Here is a 15927-nt window from a genome sequence, read left to right as displayed (position 1 = left end):
GTGTCGTATTTACTTGATTCTCTTGCTTTACCCGTTTGTAGCCAAAGTCCTTCGACTTGAAAAACGTGTTTGGTTTAAATAAATTAATTCAAGTCGAATATATATATATATATATCTTCCTTTTTGTCATCCATTTTATTAAAACACATTTTTAAATTCAAGGTCCATTGCTTGATGTAAATGTATTATCTATTATCTACTTGACTCTATTGCATCCTGACCCGTTTGTAGTGTAGCGAAATCACGGTACTAAAACATGGCTTTTTTTAAAGGTTAAATCATATAAAAAAAGATTAATATTTATGGAGTTTTGGCTGATGTAAATGTATTATCTGTATCTACTTGACTCTATTGCATCCAGACCCGTTTGTAGTGTAGCGAAATCACCGTTCTAAAACGTGGCTTTAATATTTATGGAATATTTATGGAGTTTTGGTGTATGAAATTTATTTTCAAATAGTTTTGGGTATGTAAATTATTCAAGGCATTATTTATATGTTTGTAGTGTAGGAGAATAATGTAATAATATATAAACAATATGGAAGCAAGTATAATCACCAATTCTATTGATTTAAAATTTTATTAATATATAATTTGGTGAAGAAAATTTCTTCATGTAATTCATCCAATAATTCATCAATGATAGGAATGGGAAATTTATTTGTAATAGTGAGCTTTTTGAGTTCCCTATAATCCAAACACATACTCCATGATCCGTCCTTCTTATGCACCAATACTAGTCAAGGAGAGAAAGAACTTTGACTAGGTTGAATTATACCATCATCTAGCATTTCTACAACCATACGTTTAATTTCACTCTTTTGGGCATAGGGATATTTGTAAGGCCTAATGTTTGGAGGAACACTTCCTGGAATAAATTGAATAGCATTATCATAATCATGAATTGGTGGGAGGCCTTTGGGATTATCAAACACACTTGAATGATTGTCCGAGACTTTTTGGAGATGTAGATAAATAGATGACTTCAATGTTTGAACCTATAGTGAGCATAATTGTATAATTACACCCCGATTTTCTTTCTTCAAAAGATTTGTAATACTTTTAGAGTTGAATACCCGTTAATTCAACTTCCTTTCTTTCCCAAAAAAATTCAGGAAGATTTCTTGAAAATTGGAAGTTATTGTCTCCAAATATTGTAACCATTGGACTCCTAGTACAACATCAACACCACCCATTCGAATGGAAAGCATTGGACTATTCAATACATATTATGCCATGGTTACCTTGATATTATGGCTCTTTCTTTCTAGAGAAATTTATAGTTCCTCTATTTGCAACCATCACTTAACAGTCTCGAGTCGTATATGGAAATCATTTCAATTCCTTGGCTATCTTACAATGAATAAAATTATGTGTAATACCCAAATCAATAAGAATTATTATCTTTTTCTTCTTGATATATTATTCTATCTTTAGGGTTTTAGGAGTGGTAATTCCCACCAGTTCATTACAAGATATCATCGGATTCATTTCTTCTTTTTCTGGGGTTGGTTCATGGTGTATATCCTCTTCTTTTGATGCTCCTTATTCCTTTCCTTCCTCCTCTTGACAATCTATGTAAAATAGTTTCTTCTCAACACATTTATGACAATATTTGTTTGAGATTTATTAATTGGATAATTAAGGTATTTCTCTTTGTATCCTCATAATGTGCTACCAATTATTCTAAAAAAAATTCCAAGTGACAATTGATTTACGAGAACAAAGCCATCAATACCACATATAGTGATTTTGTTCAAAATATAAAGCTGCAATGCATACCTTTAGTGTGTCCAACACATCATATAGATCAAAGAATTGCTCCATATGTGGTATCTATGTTATCAGATCCTTGACTTAAAATTTGCTCATATCGATCTTTGGAATGTGGTTAGTCTTCAATCCGAAGTTAGAATCTTTAAAATCTTGATTAACATTCCATTTGTTTTAATCATGGGTTTCATGGAGTACCTTGTCACAACTAGGAAGAATTTGTTGTAGAAACTTTGTCAAACCATCCTTCAAGCCTTGCATTTTTGCTTTTAAACCATCCTTCAAACCTTCCATTTCTCTTATTTTTTATTCTAAACCATCCATATTAACATTTATCATCACTTCCAACTCATTTTTGCTTACTCTTTGAGAGGGAGAAATTAGTTGCACTTGGTCCTGTAATTTTGATATATCATGTTGCATTTCTTCCTCTTCTTCATGCCTCATATTAGAGCTTTCTCGTTGCTTATTGGTTATGTCCATTTTTCTGTTTTCAGACATATTGGAATGAAATAATGATATCTATGCTTCTCTATGTCATTTTAATCACTTCAAACTTATTTTTCAAACAAAGAGTTGCAAATGAAAAAATTATACACACCATTTTGCTTGTTTTCTGGAGCTAGATATTGAAGCTATTGTATCTATACAATTTAGGCTCTCCAAGATATGAAATTTCGTCTTGTGGTATCCATGTATGTCTTCTTTCCAATGCCAAAATTCAGACCAAAATTTGATACTTCAAGCTAATGTTATGTCCAATCTCCCACCATGGCCTCATTATAGACGAGTCAGTAGAGTGACCTTGTAAGGAATGTCACATGTCATTGTTCGAACCTTCGGCTATAAAAATGATAAACGAAAAACTAAATTCTATTTGATTTAATTCAAGATTTATGAAATTCAAATCTCATGCCCATAGAAAAAGTTATTAGAATTTTCCCAAGGTCACTTGTTTGGGACTGAATTCTAGAGTATTAAAAACCTTAACTTCTTCACACTATATCTCAGAAACTAAAGCAAACCAAGATCTTATTTTTTTACAAGAATTTCATCAAGAGTTCTTCTCCATGTGGTCAAAATTTCAGCTTTTAAACCTTCATAGAAATAATTTATAGTGAAACTTCTATGATGGCATGTTTGAAATAGTGAAACCCTGGGACCCAAAGCTCTGATACCAAATGTTATGCAACCAGATAAACAAACTAAAGAAATGATAGATTAACAACTTCACTCGTCGAGAGGGAAACCTCCTTTACATCACGTAAATTAATAATTCTTGGATTATACAAATGAAAAGACCTCGTTGGTATATATATGATTTTAATGGGTCACAATATAATCATAGCTTACATAACAATAATAATGTAAGGGCATAACAATAACAATAGTGGGCTTCTATGGGGCACAACAATAAAAATATTGAGACTACATGATTACAACAATAGCAATAGAAAGCTACACTAACAATAACAATAAGGGGACTACACTAGTATTATAAGGGCATAACAATAGATATGTTTATTTGCATCTAATAAATAGATGTAACGGGCCAAGTGGTTGGCCTTGGAATAGTGGTAGGACAATGTCTCCTTCCACACTTCATTAAAAATGTCCTCAATTATGGCACTTTATAGAAATAATCCTCAATACATCACATCACCTTTGAAAGGGACCATAAAGGCTTCTACACTGGAGGACCACATAGGGCACTAACAATAGGTTCTCAAACTATTGAAGAAAAAATTGCTTATAGAACAAAATAGGATCAAACAACTAGTGGGTAAACAATGCAATGAAATGGAATTTTATGTGGGGGATTGGGAATTTATGAGACTACAACCATATAAATATATGTCCCTCAAACAAAAAAAAAGGATAATAAATTAGCACCAAAGTATTATCCCACTATAAGGCATTGTAACATATTGGAACTATGGTTTAAAATTTGAGTTGCCTCCATCTTCATGTGTATGTCTAATATTTCATGTTTCCTACTTAAAGTAACACCCCTAGGATGACCCTTGTGTGTGATGTACATATCACATATAAGTTGCAGAGCCAAGGAATAGTTTTGGGCCAATGTTGTTGTGGGGAAAAGTATCCGACTCGGAATGACCCTATCCCGACTCTAAGGGTGATAGTTCCTTAGCAACAACTGAAAGTAAAGCTTTTATAGTTTTCCTTTATGAAAGTACAGAGAAGGAAGAAAAGATTGACCAACCGATGTCTTTCGCTTTTGTCGATCCCGTCTTCTCTCTTTGCCTCTTGCTCCCAGCTCCTTGCTCTCTTGCCGGCCCAGCTACACACAGATCCTGCAAAAAACGAGAGAAGGAAACTACAAGAAACATGTACTCATAACTGATGCATGGATTAGGATGAATCAAATATACAGATGAAAACAATACATCATTGCAATACAAGTATATAGGAGAACATCAAAAGCTTTATTGATAGAAGAAAAAGGTTCTGAGAAGGTTACAACCATAAATGGCTCCAATCCAGCAGCACCTCCCCAGCAGCAAGAAATCTCCTCTTCTCCTCTATAAAAGCAATCACCCAATAGCTCTAACTGTAAACCAACAGCACTTCCTTGCTTTGCACAAAATTCCAGCCTCCCTAGACCTCATAGAAGAGCTCTATATATAGGAGATTTGGAGAAAGGATGAGTCAGCTTGAGACTGACCTAAAGCTGCCTTGTGTCCTCTCCCTCTTCAGTTAAACTTCAGTTCTTGAGTCCACTTGGAGATCAAGTACCTCTTACTCATCATAGGGCGAATTCCTTGAACCAAGTGTCAGTTTGGAAGCTTCCTGGGCAGTTGACACCTTGCAGAATGACTGTGCCACTTGGCCAATCTCGCCCAGCGCAGGTAGCCTTCATTGGTTTTGACTTTCAGCGTAGGTACAAGGAGGAGCAGTTGACATTCAGCGCAGATGCTCAGTGGAGCAGCTGACATGATCCAAAAATAGCCTGTTTTTTAGTGTTTTCAGGTGGAGAACTGATAGGAAGTGCTGTGGTTTGCTGACCTTGTTCCTCTAGGGGTAAGAACAACATGTTTAGGGACTGAGGATCCCTGTAATTATTGACATTTCATGCTCCATGCTGCGAGGCACAAAAATGTCTATAACAAATGTGCTGAAGCACATATCCATTTTAGGCATGTGTGCTTGTTTTTATATGTTTAGAGGCGAAAGAGCCTAGTTTTGTAAATATGAAATTAGATGCATATTAATGAAATACATCATTATTATAGACTAAGTTAGACAAGAGAGTATGGGTGATAAGACTCATTGAATGTGAAAAGGGAGACAAAGGTTAAGTGTTAAAGGGCTTAATTGTAGTTAGCTAAGCCATTAGTAAAATAAGCCTAAGTCAAATGAGCATATTTTTTTATCCTAACTCCGTATAAAGTGACTTTATAATATGTCATGTATCAAAAGGTGAACATGCATATAAAAGAAAAGGGTGTTAGTGTCATTGCTAAAATTCATATTACATCATTCTACCTATGGGAAGGATGAAAATCCAAGGAAGGGAAGAAGAGAGATCCTATGAAATGTGATACCTTAGGAAAAATCATTGTTGGATTTGGGGGAACATGATAAATTTCCCTAGTATGAGGCTATATAGCTACCTAGAAACCTAGAGGGTACTTGGAGTTCCTGCTAAAACCATGGGGTTTTGAAATATCCATGTCAAGGTGAGTTGGATACCCTAGAATGGTAATTGCACAACTAGATGGACAATGATTGCAAATAAGGGGATGCATACTAAGGTTGCATGGTTGCATGGCTAGCGGGGGATGTGAAACTATTGGTAGGAAGTTTTGGTATTGGTATTTTGGCTTGGTTATATCTACTACTAGTTATGTACTCGGATTTAGATAAGTCATTGAGCTTGTGGATTTAAAGCCACAACTCGGGTGTGTCCTTCTACTGAGAGAATATGAGCAAGGTGGTGTATGATTAGGCAAAATGAATGAGTTATATAGTTATTTGATGCCTCTTTTCAAATATGTAATTTTAATATGTATTTAAATGGTTTCTGTTGTGACCATTTTCTTATATTTGTAATAAAATGGTCACAACAGAGACCATTTAAATACATATTAAAATTACATGTTTGAAAAGAGGCATTATACCAAAACAATGTAGATTATATATATATAATCTGCTTGTTTTTGGCATTATACCTGTCCTCTGCATAAAATATTTGAATGAAAAATCTTAGTAGAATCAATGTGATATTACAGGATGAACATAATTGTAATGTATTTTTGGTGAGTTAGAGGGAAACTTAAGGGTTTCCATATACCTTTCCATTCTAGTAGGCACCAAGATAGAAAATTATAGGACAAAGTGATATCATTGCCCAGGTTGCTACATTGGGACATATACTGGCCAAAGTCAGAGCATACGGGTGAAATGATTGAAAAACTATAAACTATTTGAAAAAATATCCAAAAAGAGATATGGTTACTAGAACTATACAATTGTAGGATATACCCAAAATAGGAAATGTAGGGCCTTAGGTTTGAATTCTAGACTTGTAGGGGCCAAAGAAAGTGTCCAATAGGGAAATTATTAGTAGTTTTGTGTATTGTTTGATAGAAAATTCTCAAAGAAAGGTGGGTTCAAAGCCACATGCTCATTAACATAGTTCATAGGTTTGAATTTTCAAGGTAGTAGCAACCTTTTGGTTTCTTCCTAATCATACCATGGATTGACCCAAAAATCATATACATGATGTTTGGTCCTCCATCCCCTCCATCCAATTATTCGTTGGATAATATGGGGGTGGGGAGGAGGGGAGGAGGTTAGAAATCAGAATTATATGGCTCGCATATTAGAACCACACCACCTCCCCCTTCCCCACTATTCTAAAACAATTAGGAATCCCCATAAAACATATTTTTCAATGCATATGGTGATTTTAGGATGCACTATGGTGTCAAACTGATAGGGTGATGCGATAGATGAATTGGATATTAGTAAGCAAGATGATAGAGTAGACACCTTGCTACACTAGGTAATGTGATAACTAATATGATAAGTTATAGGATCATGGTATGGAAATTACATGGCTAGGTGACATGGAAGGTGACATCATCAATGAGATGGAAGATGAAGTCGGGATTAGGTGGGGATTGAGAGGTAGTGGTAGTATTTGCATGTGTTCCAAGTGTGTGAGTAAATACATGCAACTTAGTTAATGTCCTATAAGGAGTGAGGAGTATATAAATGCATATGGATATCCACCAAAAGGAGAGAGGACATGGTGGAATTTGGTATAACTAATGAGAGTTAAAAGATAAATTTACATGTCATTTTGAGCTAATTAGAGTTGTAAGTCAATGGAAAAGTCTATAATTTTTCTAATATTTTGCTAATATTTTGGGTTATTAACCTACATGGCATTTTTTAGGACCTAGTAACATTTCCAAGTAGAAAAAACTCATGATGACTATGTGTATTATTGATAGGTAGAGTTTTCGCAACATGAATGAAACACCTTCGAGAGAGGTTTCTACTGACATATTAGTATCAAAGAATGAAGTTATTATGAGGGAGTTACGACTGAGACAATACAAGGGTAAAATTAGGTATCAATTTACTTCTAGGACATGCAAATTTGTAAAAATATATTATATTAAGACAAAAGAGTAGTAAATAGAAAGTTGTTACACATCATAACATGTTGATGGAGTCATATTTGAAATTTGGTTCTATAAAATTCTAGGAAATTGGAAAAAATGTCTTGTAGAAAAATATGGAAATTTGAGTAAAATTGGCCAAAAATTTGGTAAAACAAGTAGTTAATAGAAATATATCAAGGATTAGAATACAGTCGTTAACCCATATTTTGGATTTTGAATAAAATAGTTCTCAAGAAATATACATAGTTTTCTAGTGGCCCGCAGGAGCAGAGTTAACATGAGGACCAAAACTACGGCAGATGCCCAAAGGATCGAGAGTCATGAAGAAGATGTCAAAGGTATTATGTTAGCATGGGTAATGCTAAGAAAGAATAAAATGGTTATGGAAGAGTTTTGTTTTTTAGGGAAAAGTATACATCCTTACCAGTAGTAAAGACATCAGGAATTCACATAGCAAAGAACATAAGTGAAGAGAGGAAGAAGAGAAACAAGTAGTGGACAACCAACAGAAGCACACCTTCTATTATATATCTTAAAAGCCAATCAAAATCGATAAATTGATGCATTCACGTGTATTTAATACCATGTTGAGAGAGTTACAATAGTTTCATTGTTGACTATACTTAGCTTAATCCATCTTAGTCATCGAATTAACGAGCTTGTTGATTGACTCATATTATGCTTAATATGACTTAATTGGTCATTCGACTAAGTTAATTAGCCTCTCCAACATCTCCATGACCCTCAAAGCATTATTTGGCTTGAAGAATGGGAGATTTGAGTGATACAAAATGTATAACATTTGTTACACCAAAATTATTATGACTTATAAAATTCTATATTCATTTGTTGGTTGTTTGAGAGCTAAATAACTTACAAAATTTTGATACAAAATAGATTATGATGTAAGGTAGAAAGTAAAACATGAAATAATGCAAAACTTTTGGTTCTTCTTCGACATATACTTCTGGAGTCTTAGTCAAAGCTTCATGAAATGGTTCTATTAATCGATCTTCTCTTGATCCACTTCGACTTCATGATATCGTTGCTCTGAAGCTGCAAAACATGTTAAAACATTTGGTTCAAAGAACTGATGGGTAGGAGGCGATGGTTGTGGAGGCAAGGAATAAAATAGGAGTGGTGGTGACATATTTAGGAAGGAAATTTGATAAATAACTGGTGCTAATATTAAGAGATTTTCATTAATGATTATCCACTCCTAGACGGGTAGCCTTGCTTGAGAACTCGGTTCTTTAAGATCTACCCGAAACTGAAAACTTTCTTCTAATGGATTATCTTCTGATAATATTTGGTTAAAAGGATTTTCGTGTATGAGCTGCTACAACTGATTAAGTATTCCTTGTAAAACTTTGAACAATTATATGATTCCATATATGTTTTTTTCCATTCTCTAAGCCACTTGTTCTCACTTTGCATCAACTATGTGTAAATTTCACGTTCCTGCTCTAGGTTATTTTCCAATGCCTACTTTTCTCTTGGTTCTGAAACATTCATTGTGGACAGGTCATGAATGAGAATTTCTTATGTTTTCATGTGACCATGCGTTCATGCTAGATAGGTGGGCCATTTGTTTAGCATGGTAGTTAAGGTAGCTCCTATGTCGAGTGTGTGCTCTAATCCTTTCATGGTTATTAGGAATTCATGATGAGTCTTTTGAATTATTTTTGTCAACTCTTTGCTTCTTGTTGCTGCGGTCGTTAACTATAACTCAGTTACTTCTGTAGTTAGTTGCTCATTGCTATTAATCAAATGATGCACCAATTGTTGAAAGGTAATGTGATTATCATTAACTTTGGTTGTGATATCGATGTTAGCTTTTTCTACTTCTCAATGTTGAAAATCCAACCAAATATCCCTTTCTCGTTATTGTCTTTTTTTAAAGTTTATTGGTGTCCGTTTTCCTCCGTTTCTGTCAGAATTTTTCTCCTTTTACAAACGATTCTAGAAATTCAAAGATATTCCAATCACTAGCAAAGTTTAGGTCTAAATACTTACTATGAATGTTAATAAGTTCCTTTTTCACTTGGTTGCCTGATATGCTTGTTGAATTGGGGTCAGATGATGATATACAAGTTGAGGTAGGCATAATGACTGGTGGATCAATTGATGGAATATCAAGCATAATCTTTTTTGTTGATATGTTGGCACAACTAGTGTATCCTGGGTCTTCTCATTATGTGTTCTAACTGTGTCATCTGACATAGTGCACTCTCATGGATTTTCCTATGAATTATCTTGATCTCATAGACTTTGACCTGGTTGAGGCTGCTCATGTATAATACGTGTCAGAGAAGTAGGTGTTGTATCCTTAGATAGATAAATCTCATTAATTTGAGTATGTTTCTATTTACTTGTGACCTTATCCATCTGGCTTTGCTCGTAGGAAGAAATATCATTTTGTTCTTGTGTATAAGGGTTGTTTTTCTCCTGAGTAGAAGTACCATTTTGCACAAAACTATGTCCCACTGAAGCTTTTTTCATAAAGACTTCCTTATAATTTCCAACTACTTGTAAGATGTTGGCTTAAACCGTTGATTATGGATTTTTTGTCTTTTTATGATTTTTGACCACTTTATCTTTTGCTTTAACAGATTCTAAGACTTCTCAGACAACTTCGTAAATTTTTTGTTGTTACTATGGGTTTTTTAATGAATGTTGGATAATACCTCTTCTCACTGAATTCCTTCATAGGAAGTCAAGGTGGTCTTGGGAGTTTGTGACTCCTTTCTACTAGACTTCTGTGACAATTCTGCTAGAGGAACTCACAGGTCAACCTTGAAAGATTGTAAGTAAAATGCAGCTAATTTCTCCTTATCCAACTCTGCATTAGAGAGTAGGGTAACGATATATTCAGATTGATCTAAGACTTTAGGGGGAATATGAAACATTGTATTCGACTGTCAATGCAACTCATCAAAAAATTTCTCGACAAAAGCTGGGTAGGGTAGCTCTTGAAGGTCTGCCTCTACAGTATTATTATACAAAAATCTTATAACATCTAAACAAAACTCAATGTGGAGCATATATGACAATTCTTAACGTACATGTTGCATAAATATTTGCTTGTTGGAGGATGAGATAATGTGTAACAATGAATTTCTAAATAACTCACGGGGGCCCATAGATGAGGTTTTCCCAACGAACCATGTAAGAAAATTTGAAAATTATTCATCGACAACATAACCTTCCTAGTAAAGTATGTCTCTCCGACTAATAGACTAAACTTCATAGCTATCCAAATAACAAATGAAGGAAAGTTAATATACTTACCTGAATTTGTCACTCTTCAAAATTTTCCTTGATCAGCTGTGCAACATATTCTAGAGCTTCTTATCTCACCATTTCCTTCTAGCATGTTTAATTTAACATATAATGCTTAAACAACAAGTGTAATTCAAAGGGATATAGTCAGACTAGTCCATCTCACCATAGGATCCTGAACCTGACTAATCACTAAACCTCTTGATTTCTTTCTTGACAACCTGCCAGTTAATTTTGTAACCCACTTGTTACAGTCGGCCATGTCGGGTACCTTCTGTTATTTATATGGAAATATGGTAATCAAATGGATGGTTATCCCATAAATTGATTGGGGATAGGAAAGCCATAGCTTGCCACTATGATATCGAATTATCAAATAGTTAACAACTTCCTCTTTATTTCCCTGCATGTTTGCAACCAATGGGGCAACGAGAATGTTTCCAGTTCCTACTTTCTCAAGTAACTCGCAATCTAGAGTCCATTGATTATTTGGCTATGGCCATCGAAGGACTGAATCATAATGATTTTCCCATGCTGACTCATCTATTCTCACTTATTTGATATGACGCATTTGGACTTCAAGCTTTGTTTTTCCTAAAAGATAAAATCTCGCCTTGGTTCTTAGCTCGACTGTAATTCCATCATTATCAAGATGGCCTTTCATCTTCGCCATTACAAAATAACCCTGAAATTTAGATGTTATCAAACAATTTAACAATTCAAAATAAAAAATTACAAGGCTCAAAAGGTCTGGTATATTGTCAAGGTCACAATTGACAGTTAACAATATTTATGGAAAAATCTTAGGCACACCCAACACCTCATCCATTTTTATGGAATTCAAATTAAATGCGCCATCATTTCCACTTTCTTCCTCTTCCATGAATTGTCTCGTCGAATTGTCGTTTGATTTCCAATGTCACGTAGCACATGCATGCCACCTGATCATCATCTCCGTTGTAGAATGTTACATGAATTTGTGATTATATTCGAGTTGAAGGTTGACCTACATCTAACAGTTATGGGACTTATGGAGAACGTGGTGTGTCATGAGTATATTGATGCATTTGAGTATTTTGATTTTTAAACATTAATTTTTTACTTTTCTATGTTTTGAGGTAAAACTCACATGAATGAAATTTATTTGTAACTTCTTTTCTGCTACTACCTTCTGACACATGGCCGAAGCCTTTCTATTGATTATCTATCTTGCTAAAGTATTTTTATGGCTATGTTTTCCCTGAATGATTCTTTTTTTCTTCAGGTTGACTTTGAGCTTGTTCTCTTGGTCTGACTGTTGAGTTAGATTTTTATTATAATAATATTTGAATCTTTCTCTGCAATGTTTCCTTATTTGGTCTTTACAATTATATCTATCCATACTCTATTTAGCTCTGTTATTTTGTTGAAAATTTGGCAACTGTGGGACGAATTTCCCATATAACCCATTATTCCTAAATTGCAAGCCCTATGGTCAAAGAAGAATAATTTGAAAAATAAGTGATTATTTGAATTTAAATTATTAAGTCTCCCACCAAATTATTCAAGGTCAAATTCAAGGCCTCATGTTAGTCCACTCAATATTTGTGACCCTTCACACTCAAAATATTACTGTGTATACCCTATGGTATCGGTCTACAATTAGCAATTTTCCGCATGGCATTTTTAGTTCTGTAATTTTCAGATGGCATTTTCAAAAGTGAGGATGAAGATGCAACTGAGGTTGTTGAATAATATTTGTGTGTTGATTGACAACAATTTTGTTCTATAATTAAATATTAACTTATTTAATATTATTTTAATATTAAAACGACAATAAATTTTATTGTTTCAACATCTAATTCCTAATGGCTAATTCCTAATAAGTAATTGATAATAGATAATTCCCAACGACTAATTCTAGAAACGAGTGTATCTCTACTACTTAATCATTTGGATAGATCAATTTTTTCACCTTTGTCCTAAGGATGAACCAAATTAGATGGTTTAAACCGGTGACTAAATCTTAATTATGTGATTAATCCGAAAGACAACCTCATTAAGATTAATTTTTGTTATTATTATTATTATTAAAAGAGTTAATATACAAGTTAAATATATATAAATTCATTATTTTTCTACACCGACTCTGATTGGGAAAATGAAAGTGCTAACAGAAAATCAAATTTTTTCTATGCGTTTCACTTTGGTGCTAGACCCTTGATTTGGTCATGCAAGAAAAAATATGTCATCTCTCTATCGACTACAAAAGAAGATTATCATGGGGTTACTAATGTAGGGATGGATGAATTTTTGATTCGCCAACTCTTGGGATAGCTCAGGTTTCCTATTAATTGCTTGAATATCATCAATTGTCATAATCACAATGTAATTCAGATGGTATACAATCCTATTTCAGATAGTAAGATGACACATTTTCAACTTCATACCCACTACTTACTACAATTGGTTTAACATAAAATTATCAATATTGTCTATTACATAATTGATGATCAACTGATTGATAGATTTATGGAGCCGCTGGCCAATGCTAAGATTTTTAAGCTACATGGTATTCTTGGGGTTCAAGAAGCTGTAATAATGGAGGGGGTGTCCTCCAAACACAATTTCACCTCCTGAAACTCCATAATTTTGTGCTAATTGGGGGGGGTGGGGGGTGGGGGGTGTGGGGAAGGAGGCATGGGGGGTTAGAACCTAAGGTTATGTTGGTTCATAATACCTATGGATCCTCTAGAGACAATGATCCAAAGCATTGACTGACCATAGTTAGTTGACTGGTTGACTAGAGGAGTATCCGAGTATGCATTCCACTAAATGGTCAACAAGTTTATCATGTAACAAACAATAATACAATCAATCGAGGGTTCAACTGGGAGACAATTAGTTAAGGTTTCAACTATGCTCAAGTATTGTAAGTATTTATTTAGACACAACACATTATATTAGAGTATTATTTCCCTTATGTTATTTTTTTTAGATTATATTATCTATTCTTCAGATCTCATCACTCCCAAATAGATTGTAGGGAGTCTCTTTCCATTGGTCTACTCAGAAGTCTACCAAGTAATCTAGAATCTTCAAATTCCATCATGTCATTAAGCTTTATAATGTATCCAAGTGGTATACTAAATTCTTTTAGCTTGCGCTTAATAAATTCCCCCAATTTTAGTGGTTCCCTAGTCTTGTCAGTCCTATACCTTATATTATGCAGTGCTAGGGTTAGTGATGGAGATACTACTCATGATTTAACCTGTGAAATACTTGCATATGAATCCTTAATCTTCATTAAGTTGTTCATCAAAGTTTCCTCCATGATACCTAGGGTCAAATAAATTAGATATAAAACCTCGAGTGAAATAAGCTAAAATGAATTTGTGGGGTAGATCCCATGTGTTGAAGTTAGCTTCCTTAATGGTTCCATAATCAATAGAAGATCTCCCTAGTCATGATGATTTTCAAAAGAATACATACATGAATCTTCTCCATGTGTATATTGAAGATTCCACAAAGGTGATATTATTGTAGCTAGATTTCAATTGTTTAGTGTGGCATGACCAATTATCTAACAACCAGGTTGAGTCTAGAGAACTTGATCTAAAATTTCAATCTTATCTACTTCCATGGTCTCAATTCTTGTCACTGTTAATCTAGAGGGGGATCTACCTAAGAATATATGGTTGGATTTCAAAAAAACAATGAAAAACCCACATTTGTGATTTTTATTGACGTTTATATATACAATTTACTTATTTGACTATTTAATTTACATAAAAAGTAATTGACCAAAGTGAATAAGCTATTTTGTTTAACTCCACACCTCCCCTCCTATGCCACCTGTAAAGTTGTGAGTCATTGGTTTTGATGTCCGACGATTGAAATAGTTTCAGCCATAATATTGATTGAAAACTATTATTTTTTGGTTACAACATTACCCAATGGCCTTACCCATCCTTTGAAAAATTCACAATCTTGGTAATGGATTTCACCATAAGACTAAGTGAAATATATTTAATAGACACAAGATAGGGTATAAACTTTAAAAAAGGCAGTAACAAGTTAAACGATTGAGACTCCTATGAAGCATGGGCAGTAGAAATGCAAAAGCAGGCTTACAGTTGCCTCTGGGATTTGGATTCTTCACTACAGAGGAAGAGCTGGTGGTGCATTACCTGTGCAAGAAAGTGACCTCACAAATAGTCCCTGTAGTAGATGTGGACCTCTACAAATATGATCCATGCTAGCTTCTAGGTAATTTTTCAAATAATAGCATATGTAGACCTCTACAAATATGATCCATGGTATCTTCTAGGCATTTTTTCATTTTTCCTTTATAGCTCGATTCCTGGAATGTGTAAATAGAAATAATTGAAGCCTTACTAAATATTTTGTCATGTTATTTTATTGTTTACAGAGAAATCCCTATTTGGAGAGAATGAGTGGTACTTCTCCACTCCCCCAATAGAAAGTACCCAAATGGGTCAAGGCCCAATAGGGTGACTGGTTCTGGATACTGGAAAGCTACAGGTGTTGATAAGCCTATCACTACTAAAGGAGGAAATAAAAGAGCAGGCATTAAGAAGGATCTGGTCTTCTATGCTGGGAAGGCTCCAGAAGGCTCAAAGACCAATTTCCTCATGCACAAATACCATCTTTCTGATCTTAATAGGCTTGCAAGGAAGAAAGGAAACTTAAGAGTGATTTATTATGGTTAGACATGGTTCTTTTTTTGGAGACATGCGTTTGGATTTTATTCCATACTAATATTCACTCTCCTCATTTCTTCCATGTCTAGTAATTTGGCCATGGGAAATAAATATATTGAGTTTGAATTACACTTATTTTTATTTTCACTGTGAATTTCAAGAATATTTTATAATCTTATAGATAGATATAAAATGGCTTGCACCACAAAACCGAGTGAAATATATTTATTAGACATAGGAAAGGGGATAAACATTAAAAAAGGTAGTAGCAAGTCAAAGGATCGAGACTCGTGAGAAGCATGGGAATTAGAAATGTAGAATAAGACTTACATAATGCCTTGGGGATTCAAATTCTCCCTACAGAGGAGGAGCTGGTGGTGTATGACTTGTTCAAGAAAGGAACCTCGCATTAACTCCATGTTCAAGTAATAGCAGATATGGAGCTCTACAAATATGATCCATGGCAACTTCTAGGTAATATTTCATTTTTCCTCCGTAAGCTTTGTAGCCAA

The 15927-nt window shown here is 34.3% G+C and overlaps 1 pseudogene; it reads left to right on the top strand.

Moving 5' to 3' along the window:
* Nucleotides 1-14794: 14794 nt before the first annotated feature.
* LOC149243066 (NAC domain-containing protein 68-like) lies at nt 14795-15424 on the top strand (annotated as a pseudogene).
* The last annotated feature ends 503 nt before the right edge of the window (nt 15425-15927 follow it).

Source organism: Pinus tabuliformis, chromosome 8 (assembly GCF_031772625.1).
Source record: "Pinus tabuliformis cultivar Carrire ecotype Pingquan chromosome 8, CPIR1, whole genome shotgun sequence".
Lineage (NCBI taxonomy): Eukaryota > Viridiplantae > Streptophyta > Pinopsida > Pinales > Pinaceae > Pinus > Pinus tabuliformis.
Note: the sequence above shows the minus strand (reverse complement) of the source record. Positions and strands in the feature narration are given on the sequence as shown.